Here is a 12,430-nt window from a genome sequence, read left to right on the forward strand (position 1 = left end):
AGCCAGATGTTCGATCTGGTGAATTTTCAAGTCAAATCAGCTCCAAATTGGACCAAAATTGACTAGCAGGCTTATATAAGGCTATACAACACTATGGCATGGTCATAGTAGGGTTTTGGCCTCAAAATCATGCAAGAGACATCCTACACATAGGATGTCTATTTGCTCAGAATTGGCCCAAATTTGAACCTAAGACTCTCCTTGTGTCCAACAACCCAATGGTATGCTCAGATTTTCATTTGGACCTAAAAATCACCTTGAGACATCCTACGAGTAGGATGTCTTTTTGCTCAGATTTAGCCCAAAATTGAATCCAAGGTTCCCCTTGATGTGCTAAACACACAGCTATTCTCACTTTTTGATTCTGACACCGATAGGTTGGTCAAATGATCAAGAATCTGTTCCAGAAGCCTGATGTGTGTTCTGATGAATTCCCAAGTCAAATCAACTCCAAATTGGACCAAATTTGCCTAGGAGGCTTATCTAAGGCTATATGACAGCATGGTATGGTCACAGGAGAATTTTGGTCTTAGAATCATGCAGTAGACATCCTACGCGTAGGATGTCTTTTGGCTCAGAATGAACACAAACTTGGACCAAAGATTCCCCTAGTCTTCAGCAACCCACTGGTATGCTTAGATTTGAGTTTGGATATCAAAAGACCCCAAAACTAGCTATTCTTGCCTTTTGTCCGGCCAAAAATGCTAAAGTCTGTTCAATCTTCACTTTCACTGACCCAAATGAGATGAAATTTATCACATGCACTCAATAAAACATTTAGAACATGCCTATGGAGTCATCTATGGTTTGGTCTCAAAATTAGGCCTTGGACACAATTTGGGTAGGATGTCTGGCAATTCTCGTCTTTTGGCTTTAATCTGTCAAAAATTGGTCAAATTTCCACTTTCCAAGTGAAAATAGGGTAGAACCTACCTTCTAAACACACTGGTAACCTCAGATTTTTATTTTCAGAATAAAGTGTCCCTGATGCTTCCTTATGCTCTCAGCAAGTGCAAGTATGCTTTACACTTGCAAAAACATGTAAAAATCACTCAATTTAAGCCTTTCTGAAATTTTACGTTTTTTTGACTCCGCCTTTTGGCTTTTGGTCAACAAAAATAGGGAAAAACACTCAAGTCAATATGCTACTAGGGTAAAACCTACCCTTTGAACCCACTGGTAACCTCAATTTTCCCAAATTCCCTGCCAAAAGTGCCCTATAGACATCCTACACGTAGGATGTCTACTGTCTTAAAATGCAAATTTTTTCTGGCAGTAGTACTCCCTATGCTCTGTAGAGCTCTTAGCAATAATCACAGAAACTTCTGGACTTCAAATCAGCTTCCAAACACAATTTATCATATTTCCTACTTAGCGTTTTTCACTTCTCTGATGAGCCTAACAACAAATAAGACATGCATAAAGTACTCTAGATCAACAATCAAGATATCCTACTTACCCTACTCCTACTCATCATGTGAGATGATGATTTTGATGTCTTGGTTGCTTCCTGGCCTCACACAGACTCTCAAGTCAACCTACCACCACATCTACCACTCCAACTCCTACTCTCTACACCACAACCTACTACTACCTAATACTACCTAAGATGGAAGATCCAGGCTAGACACACGCTCCCTAGACTCCTCCTAAGACCTAGAGAGTCCACCACTTTCTGATCCTATCTAAATGTAAAATAGTACTTTGGCAAGCCAGAGGGACCTCTATCCTCAAGGACTAGTCTCGGTCACCTACTTAGGGCCCTTGTCCCCGACAGCGTATCCGCCAATATTGGCGGATACGCTGCGACGGACGTCAGCATAGCGAGAACTTACCTAACATATAATGTCAACTGAGGACGAAGCTCGACCGGCAGGCATGTGGAAGCAAGCAAAGGGTGTCAACCTCTACTTGACCGACTAATGACTACTTCCTACAGAGATATCAAATCTACATGCCATTGGTTCTGTGAATGTGAGAGTCTCCTATGATGCTACCGTAAGCCAAAAGCCCATCAAACGATCTCAAAACTTCACGAAACTCAAGGGAGGTCCTATACACACTGGAAGGTCGCTATCCCTAAGGTCTTTGACCACAAATCCTAACCCAATACCCTCCTTGCAGAAAACACGTAGGCTATCTGGTCGGATTTTACAGGTCACTGTTTCTAAAATCTAACATGCCTAATGTGTAGCTCTACTCGCTCTGATCGCGTGGATATGCTGAAATGCAAAAACGGACAACATTTACTCACCGAAACTCCAAAAGTAGCTCGCGGGTGAATCTGCCAAAACATAGACGAACGCGCGTGATGTAAGCATCAGCGTGTAGCTATCCTCGTGGGCAACACGCTGCTGCTCTCCGTTTGCGATTCCCACCACCGTAGCTCTTGTAGCACACACACACACACACACACACACTCTCTCTCTCTCTCTCTCTCTCTCTCTCTCTCTCACTCTCTCGCAGTCTCCCAGTCGACACAAAAGATAAGATTATTAGAAGTCCCCTTACAAAGCTTTAGGTTTTTGTTTATATACTAAACCTTAGAAAATCTAATGTCCGGCCAAAATGACATGATTTGTCCCTACGCTTCTATAGAGCTTAATTACAACACCGTGAGCTGGATTTGCTCATCCAATAAGCATCTGCGGCCAAAATACAATTGCCGACTTAAAATATGAAGTTCCTGTAAACATTACAAAAGTGGCCGTAATGGCTCAAAATGATAATAACGGGATATTCGATGATGTCCATGAGCTTGTATCTTCACATTACAACATCCATATTCATCTTCATCACTTCATCATCATCTTCATATAGAATCTTTGAGGAATCTTTGTGGAAGCGTTGTTGAAAGGTTGACCTATCAACAACATCTCTGGATTGGATCAGGTGTTGATTGAAGATGTTCCCATACATAGTATGTTTGTACCAAGGGTGTGGAAAAAGATTGGTCATTTGGCCTGAGCTGCAAAGTATTATTATGCCAGTTTATTGTGGCTTGATAAGTGCGCATCCATGGAACTCCCAAAATAACTGCTTCGTTAAGATCCTTATCCTCAACTACATGAAACTAATGAGGATAAATTGTGCCATCAACCGTTATTGGTAAATTTACATGTCCCAGACTGTTCATTATGCCTTTGTTGGCCACTTTGAACCCCATAGTATTTGGCGTTAGAGGTTCCTTTGTTAATTTCTTGAAAGTGGAGTAGTTGACAACATTTTCTCTTGCCCCAGTGTCCACTAATGCACGCTTTGTGGTGCCTTCGGCAAGTTGCATCATAATACGTAAATCCATGTCACCTAACCATGTAGCCTCCATTTGTATGGATGCTATTGGAGGGGAGTTAATAAAATTGATTTGTTGGACCTTTCTCTGAAGGTGTACCTGGTTCTTCCACATTAATATTCTGATTTTAGCTTCTTGTTGTGCATGTTCTTGAATGTCATGGGCTCGACTTCTGCGTTGAGCTGCCGCATGCATTGTTTGGAGTTCTTCTGGCGTCAGTGGAAGAAGATATTTCTTTAATTTGTAAACACTCATCCAATTAGGCATCTCGTCTCCTGTCAATGTTGCAAGCTTGATGGCACCACTTTGTGATCTATCATGTATTACAAAAGGTCCCATCCAACACTTTTTGAGTTTTTTGGAGTGTTGTTTAAAGGTATACACTAAAACATAATCCCCTTTTTGGAACTCCTTGCTAATCACATGTTGATCATGGAAAGCTTTCATTTGTCTTTTCTGAGCATATATCCCGGCTATTGCTCTTACTCTAGTTTCATCCAATCGCTCCGGTGTGTCTAGTCTATCCGACAGCTCGTAACCGTCCATCCTAATTGTGTTGCAACTCATAGTGTTTTAATTAAGAATCCCATGGGTAGAATTGCATTAATCCCGAACACAAGGTTAAAAGGAGTCGTCCCGATGGAAGTTTTAAAAGCTACTATGTAAGCCCATAATGAAATGTGTAGCTTTTGGTCCCAATCATTTCTTGAATCACTGACTATTTTGGTGAGCACCATGCACAAGATTTTGTTGGTGCTCTTTGCTTGTCCGTTGGCTTGTGGATCACCGTGAATTCATCACAAGTAAGATTTCAATGACATTGTTCAAGAAGTGTGTTCCCCTATCGCTCACTATTTCAATGGGTAGACCATATCTTGTAAAGGTATGTTCAAAAAGGAACTGAGCCGTAGTCCGCGCATCATTTTTATGTGTTGCCTTTGCTTCTACCCATTTGGTCATATAATCTGTTTCTACTATGATGTATTGTGCGTGCGATCTATATGCAAGAGGTATTATGGGGCCAATAAAGTCAATGCCCCATTTGGCAAAAGCGCGTACGTCCATCATTGACCATAATGTCATTTTATCTCTTTGTAGGGGTGGTTTTGTGCGTTGAAATTCATTCACATCGTTTGACATAGACCTCCTCATAAACAAGGTTGGCCACCATATGCCTGCGTGAAGTACTAGCTTTGTCGTTTTATCAGTAGAGAAATGTCCCCCTGGTTGGCCCGAGTGTGCTTGTTCTAGGATAACGTAATATAGCTTTCCATAGCACACAATTGTAGTTGTTCATCCTTCCCCCACCTATACAGTTGGTTTGCAATTAGAAGATAATGTTTTGCTTCTTCTTCTACAGTTCTCATTCTTGCCTTGCCCCATCTCTCTGGGTAGGTCTTGTTTCTTAAGTACTCAATTGTGTGAGTACTCCATTTGGGTGCTTGTGCTACTCAAAACACGGTGGCATTTTCCACTGGAGGTTGTTTTGTACAGATACCACATGATTTTACATAAGTATGGATGTTGTGTTCCATGTTTTGCCAGTAGACTCCAAGTCTCTTTAGCCTTTGATATGTTTGTGTTTTCCCATTGTGAAACCCTGTATGTTGTATATGAGCCTATTTGAGGTAGTATTTGTATTCTTTTGGTTATACACATAGTCTCAAAATCCCATCCTTACCATGCTTGTATAGTCGTCCTGCTAAAACCTGGAGATTTCTTGTTTGATGTATTATTGATGGTTGTCTTTCCACCTGTACTGATCTGATTGTGAGTAGAGGGATGACCTCTTCACTCCACCTTGGAACCATTTCAATGTTAAACAGGTATGAATCTAGAAGATCATCATCAACACCTTCAGGTGCTTTCCCATGGAACAATCTCGAAAGATGATTTGCTCATGTGTGTGTGTGTGTGTGTGTGTGTGTGGTATCCTTTTTTACGACTACTGTGAAATCAAACTCAAGCAATAGTATAAACCAACGAAAAATTCTATCAGTGTTGCAAGGTTTGTTCACCAGATATAACAATGCTTGGTGATCTACAAAGAAAACGAACTTGTTTGCAAGAAGGTAGTATCTAAATTTTTTGACAGCATATATCATTTCTAGACCTTCTCTTTTCGTAGTGGTATAATTTTTCTCCACATTGTTCAACTGCGGACTAGATTAGAAAATGAAAAAATCCATTTTCTTCTCTCCAGGATGGGCTAATATGCATCCTATGGCATAGGCTGATGCGTCAACATGAACGTGAAAGATCTTGCTCCAATAAGGGGCTTGCAAAATTGGAGCCAAAATTAGTTGCTGCTTCAATTTGTGAAAAGTCTGCTCGCATTCTTCTGTCTATTCAAACTTAGCAATGAGGGCATAAAATGGCTTAGCTATTACAACATACATGTATATGAAGCATCTGTAGTACCCACAATGTCCCATGAATGCCTGCACTTTTTTCATTTTCGTTGGTCTCGATAGTGTAGCAATTATTTGTATCTTTTCTTGATCAGTGGAAATCCCGTTTTTGGACACAATGTGGCCCAAAATTTTACCTTGTCGTACCATGAAGACACATTTTTTAGGGTTTAAGCAAATACAATAAGTTCTGCACTTTTTGAAGACTTTCCCTAGATGCGTTATGTGATCACTTCTCCGGTGAGAATGAACACAAAGATCATCCATGATATCTCTAAAAATTGTCTGAGATATTCCTTGAATGCATGACTCATTAGTCTCTGAAAAGTGGTAGGTGCATTGGTCTATGCCGAAAGGCATTACCCTGTATGCAAATATATTCCACTCTTTTGAAAAACTTGTCTTATGTTGATCTTCTGCTTTGATGGTTAACTGGTTGTAGCTGGAGAACCCATCTAAAAAACTATTGGCCTCTTTCCCCGCCACTCTCTCAATAACATTATCCGTTATTGGTGGTAGATAGTTGTCCCGGATGGTGGCAGCATTTACATGTTTGAGGTTTACACAGACACGCAGTTTGCCATTCTTTTTGGGTACTACCACAATCGAAGATACCCAATTAGTATGTTCAATCTCGTAGATAAACTTTGCATCCTTCAATTTGTCTATTTCTTCCTTAATTTAGCAAATCAAATGAGGACACCTAAGCAAGATTCTAAGCATATTCTTAATTTTTGTCTCTCTTTTGGGGGTATGTCCATCCACATTTAGGGAGGCGCCCACTTATTGGCCCCTTACCTTAATAGCAGTAGAAGGAAGTCTATATAAGGAAGTATCTCCCACAAACCACTGTTTTGGAAAGTCCGTCCTTTGAATAGCATCCATTAAGAAACTCCAATATGCTTGATTAGGGTTGATTTTTGACGGACATTTACGAAGTTTTGAGTTTTTGGTTTGTTTTTTAAAGGTTAAAATGTGAGCTATCTTAGAAGACTCCCTAAATCACCCCAAAAATATGTAAAATGTCTAAAATTTTAATCTAGGGACAAAAGGTGCACGTCAAAAATCAACCATGCACTTGATCATATCTCTCTCTCTCTCTCTCTCACTCACACACACACACACACACACACACACACACACACTCTTTTCAGCAGGCTTCCGCCAAGGGCCAGAGCAAATACCTAGGTCCTGTATGATAAACTTTAGCCAGGATGGAAAATCCTTTGAAACTTTCAAGGGTGGAGGAGTCAGAAGGCGGTCATCGTCCATCAAGACTTTTTGAGTGGGAAGCTCTTGAGAGGCCAATACTGCCCATGGAGTCGGGCGTGTTGAACACCCTCACAGGAAGACCCAGTCAGACCGGTTACGTATAAAAGATTTCGTGAATTATATACCTCGATACATCATTTGATTAGCTACCTCTTGTTACACAAGCAGTCACTATATTAATTCTAGCTAGGTCAACTTCGCTGAGAGCAGCTGCGCCGCCTTGCTTGTCTGCAAGCAGCTTCTATTGATCATGAGCTCCAGGCCTTCGCCGTGGTTGATTCTGATCGTGCCAGCAGTGGCAGTCATTACCATGTTGTGTGTTTTCATCATCATACGATGCAGCCGTGTACGTACTGGACCTGTAGTCCCTCATCATCATGCTCACATTTTAAGCGTCACAAACACAGACAATCATCATAACCACGTCCTTCATCATCATCATCATGCAGCTCACATGAATAAGGCTCATGCAGCCACGCACATGGATCACCATGCCATGCATATGGACATTGCAAGCAGTGCCCCCGCCCCTCCGCGTCCATAACCACCAACACCACCACCAGCTGCACTACATCCACCATTTTAATGGTAGAATTATTCTCACTGAAATGCAGTTCAGAATTTTGGGTTACCCCCTCCTCCCTCACAAGAAGTTTAAGACGGCTTCCCTTTTGGGAAGGAGGTCCTCTTTCCCCGGTTTATCCCGTAGTGTTCAACATCATAAGCTTCTGCAGGCTCGGCCGCACACCTAGCTAGGTGTGCAGTGCTCGCCTGCAGAACCTCATGATGTTGTCGTAATTCAGAATGTGGGAATAATTGTGGGAAGCTATCGAAAGCTTCCTATGCCTCCACTATCTCCTCCTCATAAGGTTGCAATTATTTTTCAAGCTTCTTAGGTACCTCCACCTAGAAAGGCGGTAACTGTTTTGAGTTACCCCCTCCACTATCTCCACCTCAAAGAGGTCCAGTTAGCATCCTTGTAGGCACCTAAATGGCACATTTGTGTGAGACTCCTCAAATCAAATAAATCATGTCAAAGATTCTTTTACGATTACTCTCCTGCAAACTTTAAAATTCTAATTCTGAGCTCCAAAATTTGATGGACAACAATCAACTTTACATTGCACAAATGCATTGAAAATTTAATAAAACCCTTGTATACTTTTCATCCAACGGAAGGATTTCTAAGTTTTGGCAAAGAGTTGTCTTTGGATAGTCCCTCTCTCTCTCTCTCTCTCTCTCTCTCTCTCTCTCTCACACACACACACACACACACACACAAATGCAATCGATTGCAATTTCTCTCTTTGAATCATTTTTTTGGATCTTAAATTGCTCTCCAAGATACTTTAGCATTCTCTGTTCACTTGGAAGAAGCCACATGAAGTGGTGGAGAAAACAAACAGTTATCATTTATCTTCCCAGTTTTTGTTAGATTTAATAGTTCTTGAAGCATGTTCAAAATTATGTTCTCTCAAGGGGTGCACATCAGAATATTTTGGTGTATAATGTGCATTTAGGAGGAGGGGGTATTTTAATCCATAGAATTTATTTTTATTTACAAAAGAGAATTTTCAATTGAAAGTTAGAGGAACCCATAAGTTTAACAAAAAAAGAAGTCATTTTATTGCCTCACAATATGTAAGTACATGTTTTTTCTCATGTGATCTAGATGGTTTCTTATAAGTGCACCTAGATCAATGAAAGTCCTGAATTGGCCAGCTATTATCTTACTCGATCTCTCTTTAGTTATGGATACTGAGAGGTATCATCCTCCATAGCCTCAATTACCAACACTTTAGGCTTCTTCTCCAACATGAGAGGGACACTCTTTTTTTGGATCTATAATGTATGTGGAGGAACTCATCACCTTCATGTCTACAATAGGGGTCTCATCAAGATGATCTTGTTGCAAAATGATAGGTGGGTACATAATATGTATGTTTGCTTCCAAGGATTGCATGCAAGGACCTACATTAGACTAAGTATCAAAGTAATAAAAGACCTTACAACAAGGTCTAACTCTCCCATTCTCTTGGCACTAGATGTTAGTGCATCACAAGGTCCATTGGATTGAGTTTGTACACACACAAAAGGCTTCTAATATTGATAAGCTTATATTGACCTTTCCTTCTCAGCCCATTTCCTGCATGAAGTATTGAGCACACCCACCGTAAGCATTGTGCATGGATCATAGACCTCATATGTTTATCCTTGATTGTTACATCTTATGGTAGTGATGTGTCACTTAGGGCTGTCACGACAACTTTTTCCCTCATTAGTCTATATATCTACTACACGTAGGGCAAGCCTTATCTTTGTGCTATCACACTTAGTTGTACTAGCTTCTCCTTCATCTTCTCCATCTTTGTGTGCATTTTTGTACTTGTATTTCCAACAATTGGTATTTGAGGAGTATTTGACTAGGCTTGGACGTCCTAGATGGTGTTGTCCTCAACATCCTCTTGGCTCATTTTCTCAGATTGAGTTGATTTTTGTTGAGTGTTCATAGGACTATATAACATTTGGGCAAGCTCTTTGGGCTACGTATCATCATAATTTTAACAATGTACATTTCTACAAAAGACACACTTCTTAGCCTATTGTAAACTATGTTATATAGTACAAATTGGATTTGTGTAGTTTTATAGACTGTTTTCACTACAACAAAAACAGGTGCCTTCGACGCAGATTTCGACGCAAACCGTCAAAAACTGCGTCAAAATGTTCGTCCCTATGAAACAGTTGAAATACCCGTCGATATCTGCGTCGAAGGAAACTGTTTTCGATGCGTATTTCGACGCCTGTATCGACTCGTATTTCGACTATCATATCAGAATTTTTTTTTCTTGGATAGAGGACAAGCAGTCTGGCCTGTCCCAGTGAAAAGATGGACACAGCCACAGCCAGACTGGATGTCCTCTGTCCAAGAAAGCGAGCAGCACCAAAATCAACCGTGCTCCCGTAGAAATTTCGACAGAGTTCCTTTCGTTTTAACATAAGATATCTATGTAGGATCTCACATGAGATTTAAGGCACAACTTGAGGGGAATCCCAAAATCCGAGCAAATATAATTGAGCGAGGGGGAAACCGAGCAAAATTTATAATTTTTTTGACACAAAATTGAGCGAACCATAAACTTTGCAAAACTTACAATGTTTTTTTATATCCTTGTGCAATATATTAGTTGTATATATCTTTGACTTTTATTGGTTAGAGACACTCCCTACATAGTTTCTTTACATATAAAAATAATTTTTAAATTGTTCTATCGCTAACACATGCCAAAAACCTTCCATCAACATTGAAATTAAGCAAATAGGTGTATCGCATCTACAAATCAAAATGGAGAGCGCAACAACTAAAATATTGCCGCACGAGAATATTTGAGGCAAAAGTTAATACCGATAAGCACATATATATCACCCAAAAAACTACTTCTCAAAACCATTGCAAGGTCCACAAGCCTTTAAGGCTGCATCAGCACCCGTGAACCTCCAAGTGCTTGGACTAACTCCAATTTCGTTAGAGCAGCCTGATGCATGAACTCATGAGCATGAGGGTCAAGGCCAAGTACTTGCAGAAATATGAAGTAAATGTGCTTACATGGCATATACACAAGGCGCTTGCTTTCTCGGTTTTGAAAATCCTCGCAAGTACATCTAGGAAAATCTGACATTGTCACAGAGTATGTCACTCCCTTTGCACTTGACCCCACAGTCTTAACATAGAAAACATGTGTTTCATTGCAAACCACAATGACCTCTCGCACCAACTCTGCTGCCATGGTTCTACCCACTTCAATCTTGCCATGAAACTCCTTTGTTAATCGTCATCTCCATTTCACAATCTTTCCATCTCTAAATTTGGGACGGATGCTGCTAGCAACTCTTTGGTTCAATGGAACTGTTTCATGCATTCTTGTTGCTGATGTCACTCCTGCTTGCAAAACAAACCATTGGCTTGCAATTGCGTTACCTCTTGAGGTTGCAAATTTGTGCCCTCTGCAACCACCCAAACACCGGGAGCTGGACCTGGTGGCCCTTCAACTATGCTGTGAACCTTCCACGTGTGCATGTTATTGGAGTTACAAAACCAAATGTACCCTTCCACAAGGCCTCCCTGTTGTGAACCAGATGGAGCATATTTTCTGCGACCCCAAAAACAAGGAGCTGGCACCCCTATTTTGGCATCCATTCAACAATCATTAATGAACCGCCCACATCTATCTCCATCTTTTGACACCACACCAAAACAAGTCATCTTTCGCCCAGGTTCTGTTCTCCTTATTGCCCAAACTGACTTTGCTATATTTACTTCGGGATATGGGACATCCCTTGGAGTTTTTTTTTGGCCTAAAGCCCACCGATTGAAGTTGTCATTGTAACATACTCTGGCCTGTGGCTATCCTCCTCCAAGACAATATTCGCATCAGCAAAAATTGGCCTCTTTTTTCTAATACTCTTTTCTTGGAGTATATTTCTATTCATTTCAGGACTATTGACACCCATTTCATGCATTGAAGAATGTGTGAGGTCAACTAGTTTCTTTCCTGTTGCCACTCAAACAGATGAAGGTTGGTTCATGAAGCGATCTGCCAAATCTTTAATGCCAGGACCGGTGGAGCTCCCAACACCTTTCAAATAGGCATTATATTTCACACTTTGAAGCACAGCTAAAGCCATATCTGCACATGCTGCCTCATACAAACTTATGTGATCCTTATAACCAACAGAGGCTCGCATACTAGCATGTTTTGACTCAGACAAGTTTGTGTTAGGGACAAATATTCCTGCAGCATCTTGTGATACAAATCTTTCCCCCCAATGAGGCACTCGCACATCCCACTAAGCTAGCCATGTCTCCAACGAAGCAATCTCCCCTTCAATGGCCATTCCTGTTTTCCAAAATCTTATAAGCTCTCCCTTACAATGCTCAGCGGCATTCTCTGTAGGTGCAGTTCTCCACTTGCGGCACAAAATCTTGTGCTCCTCTTGAAATGCGGGATGGATGCACTTGCCAGTATGTCGAACCATACTTTGCTCCCAATGAAATAAACATGATCTCTCTTTGGAATAGACCTCTTTGCTCCTCCAAAATAAACAGTACGCACAACAATCCAATTGGCACTGGCTTCATCTGCCATAAATCCCCTGAACTCTGGCTTATCAAAACCCTGTTCCTTAACCACATTGTTCAGCATCTTCCAAAATTCAATCTGAGCATATTTATTTTCCACGCTAAACTCAGCAGTTGCAATGGTGAGCAGCTCTTGCACGTAAGGGTCATAGACATGCGCTGACATAGTCGGCCATCCTTGTACACGGTGAACATGATGAAAGTGCACCCACATTTGCTCTAAATTACCTCCAGGGCGCATCCGATTCACCAAATCAACTCCACTGCCTGGTCCCTTAATTGACATTTTAAATACATGAGGTTGTACCTTTTCAC

This window comes from Adiantum capillus-veneris, chromosome 7, assembly GCF_014529385.1.
Source record: "Adiantum capillus-veneris isolate H3 chromosome 7, ASM1452938v2, whole genome shotgun sequence".
Taxonomy (NCBI): Eukaryota; Viridiplantae; Streptophyta; class Polypodiopsida; order Polypodiales; family Pteridaceae; genus Adiantum; species Adiantum capillus-veneris.